This window comes from Chlorocebus sabaeus, chromosome 16 (genome assembly GCF_047675955.1).
Source record: "Chlorocebus sabaeus isolate Y175 chromosome 16, mChlSab1.0.hap1, whole genome shotgun sequence".
Lineage (NCBI taxonomy): Eukaryota > Metazoa > Chordata > Mammalia > Primates > Cercopithecidae > Chlorocebus > Chlorocebus sabaeus.
The window spans coordinates 55,512,277-55,527,236 of record NC_132919.1 but is presented as its reverse complement, the minus strand read 5'-3'; the positions used below and the strand labels follow the sequence as shown (position 1 = coordinate 55,527,236).

General features: G+C 38.9%; 1 non-coding gene and 1 pseudogene across 1 annotated transcript; one reads left to right on the top strand and one right to left on the bottom strand.

Annotated features, from left to right (window-relative positions):
• Positions 1 to 2,001: 2,001 nt before the first annotated feature.
• Positions 2,002 to 2,061, bottom strand: LOC119622214 (U7 small nuclear RNA). The gene has a single exon (XR_005238885.1). It is a non-coding gene; the product is annotated as a U7 small nuclear RNA (small nuclear RNA).
• Positions 2,062 to 14,391: 12,330 nt separating this feature from the next.
• Positions 14,392 to 14,490, top strand: LOC119622268 (U6 spliceosomal RNA; annotated as a pseudogene).
• The last annotated feature ends 470 nt before the right edge of the window (positions 14,491 to 14,960 follow it).

Sequence of the window (14,960 nt, the reverse complement as noted above, 5' to 3'; positions counted from 1 at the left end):
TTCCTTGAGCATATAAACTGTGCAGTTGTTCACATGTCCCCATGCTCAGAAGGCCCTCACTCTTGGTTTAACACTCTTTTGTCACCTTCCTGAAATTGTAATAATTTCTGAATAGGTGCTGTAATTTTTTATTTGCACTGGGCCCCATAACTTAGATAGGCAGCCATTCTTACTGAATTATATCAGTGTGTGAAGTAAAGATTTAACTCTGCGCAAAGAAAGATTTGTCCTTTTCCTCCTAACTCTTGGGAGGTCGTCTCTAAGCCCTTGGAATGTCCTCCCTGATAAGAATGTCTTGGTTTACCTGGGCGTGATAGGGACATGCCAGAGTGTTTCTGGTAATGGTGTTATAGGGTAGGCCACAGTAACAGCTCAACGTCTGGAGGCACTAGCAACTGAGTTCAACCACAAAGCAGTCATTTATATAAAAGTGGCCAACTTTTAATATAAACTCTGGACACCAAAGCTCAAATGGGCTTTCTTCATAGGCAATTTATCTGTATAGTGTAACACATCATTGCTAGAAGTAGTTAATGCCATCTATGTGACTCCACTGGGAGAGGACGCCTGGAAGCTCTACCCCAGGTCCCTTCTCAACTTTGTTCCATGAGCCTCTGTGCCTGTTCCCTTTGCTAATTTTGACCTGCATCCTTTAGTGTAATAAACCATAACAATGAGTATTGCAGTTTTGCTGCATTCTGTGAGTGCTTTCAGCAATGTTTTTGAATGAAAGGTGGTCTTGGAGACTCCCTCAAACTCACAGGATAACCTTAATAGATTTCCAAGTCCTCTGGCTTACTACTGGGTTCTGTCAATGCAGAGGCCCCACAGAAAACTGGAGGAAGATAAATGAGAGGTCAAGGTATTTACAATCCTGATTCTCTCCCCGTGAGAGAGGGTCTTATGCTGGCTGTGTCTCTGAAAGTTGGAGGGCTTAATTCTCCCACAAAGCATCCTGTTCCACATGACTTTTTCTCCTTCTAGCTTCATATAACCTTCGCCTCATCTCTTTGGGTGACAGCTCTTCCACTTCGGGATCCCTTACCTTCAGCTCCGCCTTTGCAATGAGTTCCTTTGAAAGCAAACCATCTCATGTTTTCATTTTTGTTTTTCCTAACTCAAGCAAGTCTTCTGTTTCCTGCCAGAACTCTGATAGAAAATACAAGGGCAAGAAGTATACAAAATGAGGGGTGGCAATGATGCTTGCATTCTGTATTTTTTTTATTGCATTGTTTTATAATTTGCAAAAAAACCTTTCAAACTTTTTTTATCAAAAAATATTATTTTTAAAAAAGCAGTAATGCATGGGACAACTAGCAGTTCTACTCTCAGACATCTTAACCTGTGAATTGTGCCCTGTCTTCATTCAACCAACTCTCTATTTGAGGTCAGTAATCCCTTAACCTTCCCTTTGTTCTTCATCATCACTCATTGGCTATTTTGGCTACTATCCCTTCCTTCCCTCTCATGCTGTGAAAACTCCCTAAGATTGCTGAGTGACGACTTGCTGTTGATCCTGGACTTTTCATTTTTCTTTTACTTTGAGTCCTCACGGATGTGGAGGGTGATTTCTAAGAGTGGGAAGTTGGTTCTGTCCTCCTGGCTGCCTGGTTTTCTCCAGCTTTCCCAGCGCTGTAGAGCATGGAGGTTGCAGAGAGGAAAGGCAACATAAAGCAACAAACACAACCAGAAAAGGGCAATTTCATCATTTTGTTTTTCATAAATTCCCCCCAAAATAGGATGATCACATCCTCATTATTAAATGCAGTCTAATTTTTAAAAGAAACATTATCTCATTTTAGTAACTATTTCCTAAAATGTCGAAGTTATTATTTAAACCCTGTTAAGTGTTATTGTAGTTGTATTGACTGCACTATACTTACCCCAATTGCTGGGATTACACGAAAGGATAAAAACAGCTATGAATATTATATAATATTTAATGATACATAATGTCTTATAGAACTATGAGGTAATTATATACTTTGTTCCTTTTTTAATTGCGGTTTTTGGGTACAGACTAGAAAACTTGCTAGACAAATTCTAAAAGAGCTGTTACCAAATAGTTTGTATAATGCTTTTCACTGGGAACTTTGTATCAGAGCGTGGAGATGGTTAGAGATTAGTGCTCCTGATAGATTTGGGGCGAATAGAGAGAAGGGAACCGAAACTTGTTAAAAACCTACAACATGCTATGCACTATATGTACGTCATGCTTTACAGATATTGTCTCGTTCAGCTGTATCATGAGCTAGGTATTATTTCTATTTTGTACACAATTGCCCCAATTTTATAGCTGGTAACTTTGATTCAGATCTTCATACTTTTCAATATGGCAAACTGCTATGTCTATAATGTTAATTTGTCTGTCTAATACATATCTTTTGTTCAAATTCAAGCCCATTAGATCCTTTGGTTAAATGAACAAATTATGTTAACGATTTTAAGGAATAATAATATCAACTAGTAGAATTTCCAGATATTGGGATAAGTGGTTTTTTTCATATAAGAAGTCAATAATGTCAAGTTAAGAAAATAAACCTTCAAAGACAATCAGAGCTCTACATCTCATAGAAGAATCTGAGTGATAACCTTCCTGTGTAGGAAATAGTCATGTTTTCAAACTTTAACATGGCCAGACTAACAATATATCTATCATTGATTAAGTTCCTGATTTATTCTTCATATACCACAGTAGAATCTCTAAATATGATTGGCACCTAAAAGTTGACCTTTTGAGGCCCTGAAATAGATTTTCAGGTAAAAAAAAAAATAGGGTGACTATGTCTGGAAAAGTTCAGGTCTGGGTTCATGTCACAACTGGATGAAGCCACGGATTAGGATTTCCTCTTTCAAGCCTCAGCTTTTGTTAAGCTTGTTTCACTAAACACATGTGCCTTTAGCCATGCTGGGTGAGTCAAAGATGATGTACACCAGGGCTCTCACTATAATAGTTGTTGTTTTTTTTTTTTTCTCATCCCCTCAATATCCTCTGGAGTTGAGGAGGTTTGCCTATTATCTCCTCAAAACCACTGAGTCATTGAATTGCTGAATTCTGACTTAAACCACTAAACCCAGGCAATACCAGCAGGAGATAAGAGATTTATTTGGTAGAAAAATTGAACCAGTAAGTCTCTAGACTCTAGGACTCTGGACACAAAGAGGATAGTGAGACTAAAGGGAAGTCTGCAGTGTGACCTGCAAAACATGTGCCCCTGTCCAATAGCCCCAAAATTCCTATAGAACTCCCCAAAGAAAACCTCCCAGCACCTCTGCAGCCAACATTGTTGGTGCCCCTCTACCAACCCCACCACCTGCAGTTCTTTCAGATGCTCTTTATCATAACAGGGAACCTGTCCCCAAGCCTTTGTGTGCTTTTGCTTCTAAGAGCTGGCACCTGGGACTCTATCTGAAGGGCACTTTTGCTACTGGAGCCTCTTTGTCCTGTATGCCAAAGACAGAACTAAAGATGTCTTATCCTTTTCCTCAGGTGACACTTAACCAGTGACTGACTGAAGAGGGTGTGTGAGAGCCTAGCTCATATACCCTACCCTAGAGTTCCCCTGTCGCATTGGACTGGAGTTGGGATTTTGCCTGGAATCTTACTCTTCCTTGCCTTCTTCCTCTTGTCCGCCACGCTAATCCCACTCTTAACAATGACACAAGGGTGTTTGCTTAATAGATCACTTTCATAATAATTCTCTCTTAGCACTTGCTTTAGGAGAACTTAATCCAAGATGACATCCAATCACTATACAGAAAAACACCAAACACACACACTTTTCTAGATGTTATCCAGCGCCTCAGTCCTTAATATAAATATACGCCCAGGAATCACCAAGCATCTTCTGAAGAAAGCTTCCAAGATGAAACTCAGAGGCCAAAACAAAACAAATCAATATGAAAATCAGGGAACAAAAACAACAAAAACAAAAATGCCAAAAGCTCAGCCTCAATGTCAGTATTTACATTAGGTTTGAGTGTTTATATTAACATTACAAATAGTTGTCATCAGCACCATCACCTGGGAACTCATTAAAATGAAAATTCTCAGGCTCACCCCAGAACTACTGAATCAAAAACTCTCTGGGTAGAGTCCCGCAGTTTTGAAAATTGCAGTCAATTCTGATCTACCCTCAAGTTGAAAATAACACATCAGAAGCATGTAATAACAACAATAATAAATTGTTATATAACTACATTAAAAGAATGGGAGAAGAAAAGTGTCTGTTGGGAGAATGGAGAAGCAGAAATCTTAATCTCATTTATCATAAGTAGAAGTCAACAGATTAGTAACTAAGATTGCCATACCAATAAATAGCACCATTCATTCACTCATTGGACAAATGTATTGAGTACTTATTGTATTCTAGGCATGGTTCTTCATTCTAATACAACAACAAGCAAGAAAAAAAGCTGCTGTTCTCCTGAAACTTACCTTCTAAGTGGGGAAACAATAAACACACAAATAACAAAAGGAAAAACACACGAGGCACTGATGACAGAGTGACAGAGCATCTATTTTACACTGAGTACTTAGGCAATACTCTGATGAGTGACATCAGAACAGGCAAAAGACACAGAAGCAGCCCCAGGCCAATCATTTGGATCTTTACAGGCTTTGGGAAAGGTTTGGGGATTTATTGAGTGAAATAGGAAGGCAGTCTAGGATTTTGAGAAGATACATAACTTAATCAGACTTGTGTTAAGGCTCTGTGGAGGTGGAAAATTGTATTTTCCACGTAGGGCCATAAAAATGTTTCTCATCCCACATATTTTTTGACAATGTGTCCCTGACATGTCTCTCATTGGAAAGTAAAATCTGTGTTCTCTCACTCAAATCTGGGGAAATTTGTGACTTTCTGTGACTGTCAAGGCTAGGTCAGAAAAGGCAATGCAACCCCTTTCCCCCTTCCCCTTCCCATCCTCTTCCCCTTCCCCTCCCTTTCCCTTTCCCCTCCCTCCCTCCTTCCTTCCTTCCTTTTCTCCCCTTCTTCTCTTCCTCTTTCCTTCCTTCCTTCTCTTCTTCCTTCTCTTTCTCTCTCCTTTTCTTCTTCCTTCCTTCTTTCCATCCTTCCCTCCTTCCTTGTCTTTTTCTTTCCTCTTTTTCCTTTCTTCTTTCTCTCCTTTCCTCCTTTCTTCGCTTTCTCTGTCTTTCCTCTCTCTTTTCTTCCTTCCTTTCATTCTTCCCTTCTTTTTCTTTCTTTTTCCTCCCTCCTTCCTTTCTTCCTCCCTTCCTTCCTTTCCTTCCTTTCATCTTTCCTCCCTTTCTTTAATCTCTCTCTTCTCTCTCTCTTTCTTTAAAAATTTATTCAGAGCATTCATGTTTAGACCCCTGAGCCTTCAAATAAGAGCTAAGGCCATAGAAAGGTCCCCTGTGGTCACCCCAGGGAGTTGTTCTAACATTCACATGCTCCCAGCCCAGGTGCCAGCCAGGTGAGTGAACAAGACACATTCAAGTGATCCCAGCCCCAGCTTTCAGGTGCCAGCATTTGACTCTTCCCAACCGAGGCTTTAGATACTATGATACCTCAAAGAGAAAACACAGGTCAACCCTGTTGTGCCCTGTTCAATTCACTGACCCACAAAATCTTTAGCATAATACAATAATTATTTCACACCACTGAGTTTGGGTTGTTTGCTATGCAGCAATTGTAAACAGTGAGAGAGAGATTTCAGGACCTTGCTGCATACTGAGCCAGCATTACTAGAAGCATCCGTACCACCTGGCATCTGGTTAGTAATGCAAAATCTCAAGCCCATTCCAGGTCTACTACATCAGAATGTGCATTTTAAGCAGATCTCCAGGTGATTTGAAAGCACGTCAAAGTATGTTTCCCAATCTGTTTTAATCTTTGAGCTAAAATATACTTACAGGAAAATGTACAAATCTTAAGTGACTATTTACCGATGCATACATCTGTACAACTACCACCCAGATGAATACAGTGAACATTTATTTCCATCACACCCAGAAAATTTCCACGTGCTCCTTCTGAATCAAAAACCCTCTCTCAAAGCCTCCCAGAAATAACAACTTTTCTGACTTCCATCACCATATATAAAATATCTTGCTCTTGACTTTCACAAAGATGAAATTATTCAATATGAATTTTGTTTCTGGCTTCTTTTGCTCAGTACACTGTTTTTGAAATTCATTCTTGTTGTATTTATCAGTAGCCTATTCTTAAAAATTGCTGTGTAGTGTTTCATATAAATATACCACTTTTTAAGTCCTATTCTCCTATTGATGGACATTTGGCATTTTCTAGTTTGGAGTTATAATAACTCAAGTGTGTGTGTGTGTGTGTGTGTGTGTGTGTGCGTGTGAACACAAGTACAGTATTCATTTCTCTCAGAGAAGAAATACCTATGAGTGGAACTGCTGGATCATGGGTAGGTGTGTTTAACTTTATCAGAAATTGCCAAAGTGTTTTCCAATGTGGTTGGGTCATTTAACTTTCCCACGAGCTACAAGGAGAGATCTAGTCACTCGACTTCTTTGACAATAGTCAGTATTGTCAGTCGCTTAAATTTAGCCATTCTGGTGGGTGTGTAGTAGAACCTCTTTGTGGTTTTCATTTGAATTTCCTTAATGACTAATGATGTAGAACATTTCTTCATATGCTTATTGACTATGAGATATCTTCTTTGAGAAATCCCTTCTCAGTCTGTTTTCTATATTTTAATTGAGCTGTATGGAATGGAGAAGTTCATTACTATTCTAGATATGAGTCCTTTGTCAAACCATGTGACCGTAGGCAATTCCTAAGATGATTCCTAACAATCCTCGCCTCCTTGTATTCATACCCTTGGGCAATCAATCCCCTTCCTTTGAGTGCCAGTGAGACCTATGACTTGTTTCTAATCAATGGTGGGAAAAGGGGATGAGATGTCACTACCACCATGTTTAGGTGACACAAAGTTATAACTTACATCTTGATAGTAGGCTCTATTTTCCTGTTGGTCTGCATACTTCATGAAGCAAGCTGCTGTGCTGGAGAGGTCAACATGCAAGGAATTAAGCTTGACTGAAGCCCATAACCCAGCATGCCTAGAGACACTCAATTCTGCCAAATACCATGTGAGCTTAGAGGCAGGTCTCTTCCCTGTCAGCATTACAGCCCTGGCTGAAATATTGACTCCAGCATTGTAAGAGATCATAAAGCAGAAAAGCCAGCTAAACTATGTTCAAACTTCTGCCACACAGAAGTTATGAGATAATAAATGTATTGTTTTCAGGTGCATAATTTGTCATATTATTTACACAACAATAGAAAATACATATGCAAATATTTTTCCTGAGTTATAAATTATCATGCTGATGGGTGTGTAGTGGTAGCTCAGTGTGGTTTTAATTTGCATTTTCTTAATAATGCTTTTGGTAAGCTTTGGGCTGTCAGATATCTTAAGTGTGAAGTATTCAACTCTTTGCTCATACGTGTATGTGTGTGTGTGTGTGTGTGTGTGTATATATATATATATTTTTTTTTTTTTTTTGAGACAGGGTCTCACTCAGTCACCCAGGCTGGAGTGCAGTGGCACAGTCTCGGCTCACAGCAACCTCTGCCTCCCAGATTCAAGCGATTCTCCTGCCTCAGTCTCCTGAGTAGCTGGGACTATAGGCACACACCACCACGCCAGACTAATTTTTGTATTTTTAGTAGAGACAGGTTTCTCCATGTTGGCCATGCTGGTCTCAAACTCCTGACTTCAAGTGATCTACCCACCTTGGCCTCCCAAAGTGCTGGGATTACAGGCATAAGCCACCAAGCCCAGTCTATATTTTTAATTGGGTTGTTTATCTTCTATTATTATTGAGTAATGGGGCTTTTTAAATCTACAAATTCTGGCTATTTCTTCTTTGAATTCATATAGTAAAAATATTTCTTCATGCTTGCTTCAGCAGCACATATACTAAAATTGAAATGATACAGAGAAGAAGATGGTGGATAGCAGGCAGAACCAGCTTGCAGCTCCTGCTCAGATAGACAGAGCAATGTGTGGAGACTCACATTGTGAACTTTTGCTCCAAGAACTGCCAGAGGAAAAATGAGGAAAGTCAAGATAATCCACAGACCCTTTGAAGAACTGGATCATCGCTGCTGGCTCCCCGAGATACCGGAAAACTGAGTCCGCCTGCTTTCACAAACGGTAGGCTCGTGATCTGGGGCAAGTTCTCAGCCCTGGTCACTGGCTGCCTGGAAACAGACTCAGTGCTGTTGCGGGGGCATGGTGGGAGTGAGACCAGCCTTTAGGACTGAGGGCTGCATGGGAGTGGGGTGAGGCCTGTGACTGCTGGTTTTTCCCCGCTTCCCTGGAAACCTGTGTGACTCAGCAGAGGCAGCCATAATCCGCCTGGGAATACAACTCCATTGGACTGAGAACCCATCCCCTACAGCAGCCACAGCAAGCTCTGCCCAAGGAGAGGCTGAGCTCAGACATGCTTATGTCTGCCCATACCTGGTGGTCTTTCTTTTCCACCTTTATCCACCTCCCCCAACCTCCGCCCCATAACTGAAGACAAAGGAGTTCTATGGCCCTGCCCACCACCTAAGAAACCTGAATACTTAACCAAATGGCCATAGGGCAAGTTTGCATCCTACCTGTTGGTCGACAGCTGACGCATTCTTGAAAGTGCCCCCTTCTGGCTGGAGATCAACCAACAGAAAACCAGCACACTAAACAGAAACACAACCAAGGACCCTCACAGAGTCCACGTCACTCACCTGCTACCTCTACCAGAGGAGGTGCTGGTATCCATGGCTGAAAGACCTGAAGATGGATCACATAGCAAGACTCTTTGCAGACACTCCCTAGTACCAGCACGGAGCCTGGTAGCTGCAACGGGTGGCGAGGCCCAGAAGAGCAAAAACAATTACTACAGTTCTGCTCTCAGGAAGCCCCATTCCTAGAGGGAGAGGGAGAACACCACATCAAAGGAACATCCCATAGGACAAAAGAATCTGAACAGCAGCCCTTAAATCCCAGATCTTCCTTCTAACTTAGTCTACCCAAATGAGAAGGAACCAGAAAAACAATTCTGGTAATATGACAAAACAAGGTTCTTCAACACCCCCAAAAGATCATACCAGGTCACCAGCAATGGATCCAAACCAAGAAGAAATCTCTGGATTGCCAGAAAAAGAATTCAGAAAGTCAATTAGTAAGCTAATCAAGGAGGCACTGGAGAAAGATGAAGTGCAACTTAAAGAAACCAAAAACATGATACAGAATATGAAAGGAAAATGTTTCAGTGAAATAGGTAGTATAAATAAAAAACAACCACAACTTCTGGAAATCAAGGACAGATTAAGGGAAATGTAAAAGGCACTGGAAACTCTCAGCAACAGAATCGAACAAGCAGAAGAAAGAACCTCAGTGCTCAAAGACAAGGCTTTCAAATTAACCCATTTGCCAAAGACAAAGAAAAAAGAATTTTAAAAAAATGAACAAAGACTTCAAGAAGTTTGGGACTATGTTAAATGTCCAAACCTAAGAGTAATTGGTGTTCCTGAGAAAGCAGAGAAATCTAAATGTTTGGAAAACATATTTGAGGGAATAATTGAGAAAATCTTCCCCAGCCTTGCTGGAGAGCTAGACATCCAAATACAAGGAGTTCAAAGAACACCTGAGAAATTCATTGCAAAAGATCATCACCTAGGCATATAGTCATCAAATTATCTAAAGTCAAGATGAAGGAAAGAATCTTAAGAGCTGTGAGGCAAAAGCATAAGTTAACCTATAAGGGAACACCTATCATATTAACAGTAGATTTCTCAGCAGAAACCCTACAACCCAGAAGAGATTGGGGTGCTATCTTTAGCCTCCTTCAGCAAAACAATGATCAGCCAAGAATTTTGTATCCAGCAATGCTAAGCTTCATAAATGAAGGAAGGATAGAGTCTTTTCCAGACAAACAAATGCTGAGAGAATTTGCTACTACCAACTAGCACTACAAGAACTGATAAAATGAGCTCTAAATCTTGAAACAAATCCTCAACATGCAGCAAAATAGAACCTTAAAGTATAAATCTCACAGTACCTATATAACAACAACACAATTTAAAAAAAAGGTATTCAGGCAACAAATAACACAGTGAATAGAATAGTACTTTTTGCATCCCAATACTAACATTGAATTTAAATGGCCTAAATGTTCCACTTACAAGATATAAAATGGCAGAAAACATATTTGGGAAACATATTTAAGGGAATAATTGAGGAAAACTTCCCTGACCTTGCTAGAAATTTAGACATCCAAATACAAGAAGCTCAAAGAGCATCTGAGAAATTCATTGGTTGGAGAAAAATCCACCAACCAAGTTTCTGCTGTCTTCAGGAGACTCACCTAACACATAAGGACTCACATAAACTTAAGATAAAGGGGTGGAAAAAGATATTCCATGTGAACAGGCACCAAAAGTGAGCAGGAGTAGCTATTCTCTATCAGACAAAACAAACTGGAAAGCAATAGCAATTTAAAAAGACAAAGAGGGACACTGTACAATGATAAAAAGACTAGTTCAACAAGAAAATATCACAATTCTAAATGTATATTCACCAACACTGGAGCTCCCAAATTTATACAAAATTACTATTAAACCTAGAAAATAAGATCGATGGCAACACAATATTAGTGGGGGACTTTAATACTCCAGTGATAGCACTGGACAGGTAATCAAAACAGAAAGTCAACAAAGAAACAATGGACTTCAACTGTCCCCTACAACAAATGGACTTAACAGACATTTACAGAACCTTCCACCCAACAACTGTGGAATGTACATTCTATTACATCAGCACATTCAAGAGTCTCCAAAATAGACCATATGATAGGTCATAAAACAAGTCACAGTAGATTTAAGAAAATCAAAATTATATCAAGTACTCTCTTAGGCTACAGTGGAATACAATTGGAAATCAACTCCAAAAGGAACCCTCAAAACCATGCAAATACATGGAAATTAAATAACCTGTTCCTGAATGATCATTGGGTCAACAATGAAGGCACGATGGAAATTTTAAAATTCTTTGAACTGAACAATAATAGTGACACAATCTATCAAAACCTCTGGGATACAGCAAAAGCAGTGCTAAGATGAAAGTTCATAGCATTAAATGAACTTACATCAAAAAGTCGGAAAGAGCACAAATACACAATCTAAGGTCACACCTCATGGAACTGAAGAAACAAGAACAATCCAAACCCAAACTCAGCAGAAGAAAAGAAATAACAAAGATCAGACCAAAACTAAATGAAATTGAAACAAACAAATAATGACAAAAGATAAATGAAACAAAAAGCTGGTTCTTTGAAAAGATAAATAAAATTGATAGATCATTAGCGAGATTAACCAAGAGAAAAGATCCAAATAAGCTCAATCAAATGAAATGGGAGATATTATAACCGATACCACAGAAATACAAAAGATTATTCAAGGCTACTATGAACACCTTTATGTGCATAAACTAGAAAACCTAGAGGAGATGGATAGATTCCTGGAAATATACAACCCTCCTAGATTAAACTAGAAAGATATAGAATCTCTGAACAGACCAATAACAAGCAGTGAGATTGAAATGGTAATTTGAAAACTGCCAACAAAGCCAGGCATGGTGGCTCACACCTGTAATCCCAGCATGTTGGGAAGAGGGAATTCCCCCCTAAATCATTCTATGAAGCCAGTATCAGCCTAATATCACAACCAGGGCAAGACATGACAACAGCAACAAAAAGGAAATGACAGACCAATATCCCTGATGAACATAGATGCAAAAATCCTCAAGAAAATACTAGCAAACCAAATCCAATAGCATATCAAAAAGATTTTTGCATCTATGTTCATCAGGGATGCAGGGATACAGTCAATAAATGTGATAGAGCACATAAACAGAATTAAAAACAAAAAAAAATCACATGATCATCTCAATAGATGCAGAAAAAGCATTTGACAAAATCCAACATCTCTTTATGATTAAAACCCTCAGTGAAATCAGCATTTATTAAGGTAATAAAAGCCATCCATGACAAACCCACAGCCAACATTATCCTGAATGGGGAAAAGTTGCAAGCATACCCTCTGAGAACTGGAACAAGACAAGGAAGCCCATTTCACCACTCTACTCAACATAGTACTGGAAGTCCTAACCAGAGCAATCAGACAAAAGGAAGAAATAAAGGGTATCCAAATTGGTAAAGAGGAAGTCAAACTGTCTCTGATTGCTGATGATACGACTGAATACCAGAAAATCCTAAAGACTTATCCATAAAGCTCCTAGAGCTGGTAATAAATTCAGCAAAGTTTCCAGATACAAAATTAATGCACACAAATCAGTAGCTCTGCTATACACCAACAGTGACCAAGCTGAGAATCAAATTAAGAACTCAGCCCCTTTCACAATAGCTGCAAATAAAATAAAATAATATTTGGAAATATACCTAACCAAGGACATGAAAGACCTCTACAAGGAAAACTACAAAACACGCCTGAAAGAAATCATAGATGACACAAACAAATGGAAATACATCCCATGCTCATGGATAGGTAGATTCGATATTGTAAAAATTACCATCCTGCCAAAAGCAATATACAAATTCAATGCAATTTCCATCAAAATACTACCATCATTCTTCACAGAACTAGAAAAAACAATCCTAATACTCATATGGAACCAAAAAGAGCCCACATAGCCAAGACTAATTATAAAGAACAAATCTGGAGGCATTACATTACCCAACTTCACACTATACTATAAGACCATAGTCACCAAAAAGAGTATGGTATAAAAATAGGCACATAGACCAATGAAACAGAAGAAAGAACCCAGAAAAAAAGCCAAATACTTACAGGCAACTAATCTGTGACAAAGCAAATGAAAAAGAAGCGAGGAACGGACACCCTATTCAACAAATAGTGCTGGGATAATTGGTGAGCCACATGTAGAAGAATGAAACTGGATTCTTATCTCTCACCTTATAAAAACTCAACTCGAGATGCATCAAAGACTTGAGTCTAAGACCTGAAACCACAAATATTCTAGAAGATGACATCAGAAAAACCTTCTAGACAATGGCTTAGGCAAAGACTTCATAAACAAGAACCTAAAAGCAAAGGCAACAAAAAGATAAATGGATGGGACTTAATTAAAAAAGCTTCTGCACAACAAAAGAAATCATCAGCAGAATTAACAGACAACCTACAGAGAGGGAGAAAATCTTCACAATCTATACATCAGACAAAGGACTGATATCCAAAAGCTACAAAGAACTCAAACAAATCAGCAAGACAAAACAACACCATCAAAAAATGGGCTAAGGACATGAATAGACAATTCCCAAAAGAAGATATACAAATGGCCAACAAGGATATGGAAAAATGCTCAACATCACTAATGATCAGGAAAACGCAAATCAAAACCACAGTGCGATACCACCTCACTTCTGCAAGAATGGTCATAATAAAGAAATTAAAAAATAATAGATGTTGGCATGGATACCATGAAAAGGGAACACTTTTACACTGTTGGTGGGAATGTAAACTAGTACAACCACTATGGAAAACAGTGTGGAGAGTCCTTAAAGATCTAAAAGTAGATCTACCATTTGATTCAGCCATCCCACAACTAGGTATCTACACAGAGGAAAAGAAGTCATTATACAAAAAGGATACTTGCACACACATGTTTATAGCAGCACAATGTGCAATTGCAAAAATATGCAACCAGTCCAAATGCCCATCAAACAATGAGATAAAGAAAATGTGGTATATTGCGTTCTCACTCATAAGTGGGAGTTTAACAGTGAGAATGCACAGACACAGGGAGGGGAACATCACACACCGGGGCCTGTTGGTGGCTGGAGGAGGGATAGCATCAGGAGAAATACCTAATGTAAATGACGAGTTGATGGGTGCAGCAAACCAACATGTTACATGTATACCTATGTAACAAACCTGCATGTTGTGCACATGTACCCTAGATCTTAAAGTATAATAATAAAAAAAAGAAAATGTGATGTGTGTATATATATATATATATATATATATATATGTATATGCCATAAAATACTACTCAGTCATGAAAAGGAAAGAAATAATGTCATTCGCAGCAACCTGGGTGGAATTGGAGACTGTTATTTTAAGTGAAGTAACTCAGGAATGGAAAATCAAGCCCTATGTTCTCACTCATATGTGGGAGCTAGGCTATGAGGATGCAAAGGCATAGCAATGATACATTGGACTTTGAGGACTCAGGGGGAAAGGGTGGAGTTAAAAGACTACAAATTGGGTACACTGTACACTCTTCTAGTGATGGGTGCACCACAATTTCAGAAATCACCAATAAGAAACTTATTTATGTAACCAAATACTACCTGTTCCCTAAAAACCTATTGAAATAATTTTTTTCAAAAAAGAAACAATACAGAGAAGATTAGTATGGCTCCTGTGCAAGGATGACATGCAAATTTGTGAAATGTTCCATTAAAATAAATAAATAACAATACATATTTCCTCCCAGTCTATGGCTGGCATTTTCACTTTTTTGATGGTGCCTTTTGATAAAGCTGCAAATAAAGTCTGAGAAGCTCTTGATAATCAAGAGTAAAATTAGGGAGCATAGCTGGGAGGACATGGCAATATTTTAAGTGAAAGACATGATGAAGTGTTGGAGGTAGTGAAAGCACTGTAAGGAACTGATCACATTTTGGTTATATTTTTGAAGAGAGAGTGTCCAGGATTTGGCTTTAGGGTGATAGAAAAAGTGAAAAGTCAAGAATGACTCCTACATTTCTTGGCTTTCGCAATTAAAAATCTAAAGCTTCTCCTTTTGGAAACTGCTAGCGATTTCCCTTTAAAATGAGGCACTCACCAGTCTCCACTATTCCCTATTACTCCTGGAAAATAAGGTAAAATATCAGTTGCCATTTCTCATCATGTTTACACTAACTTTTTTTGCCC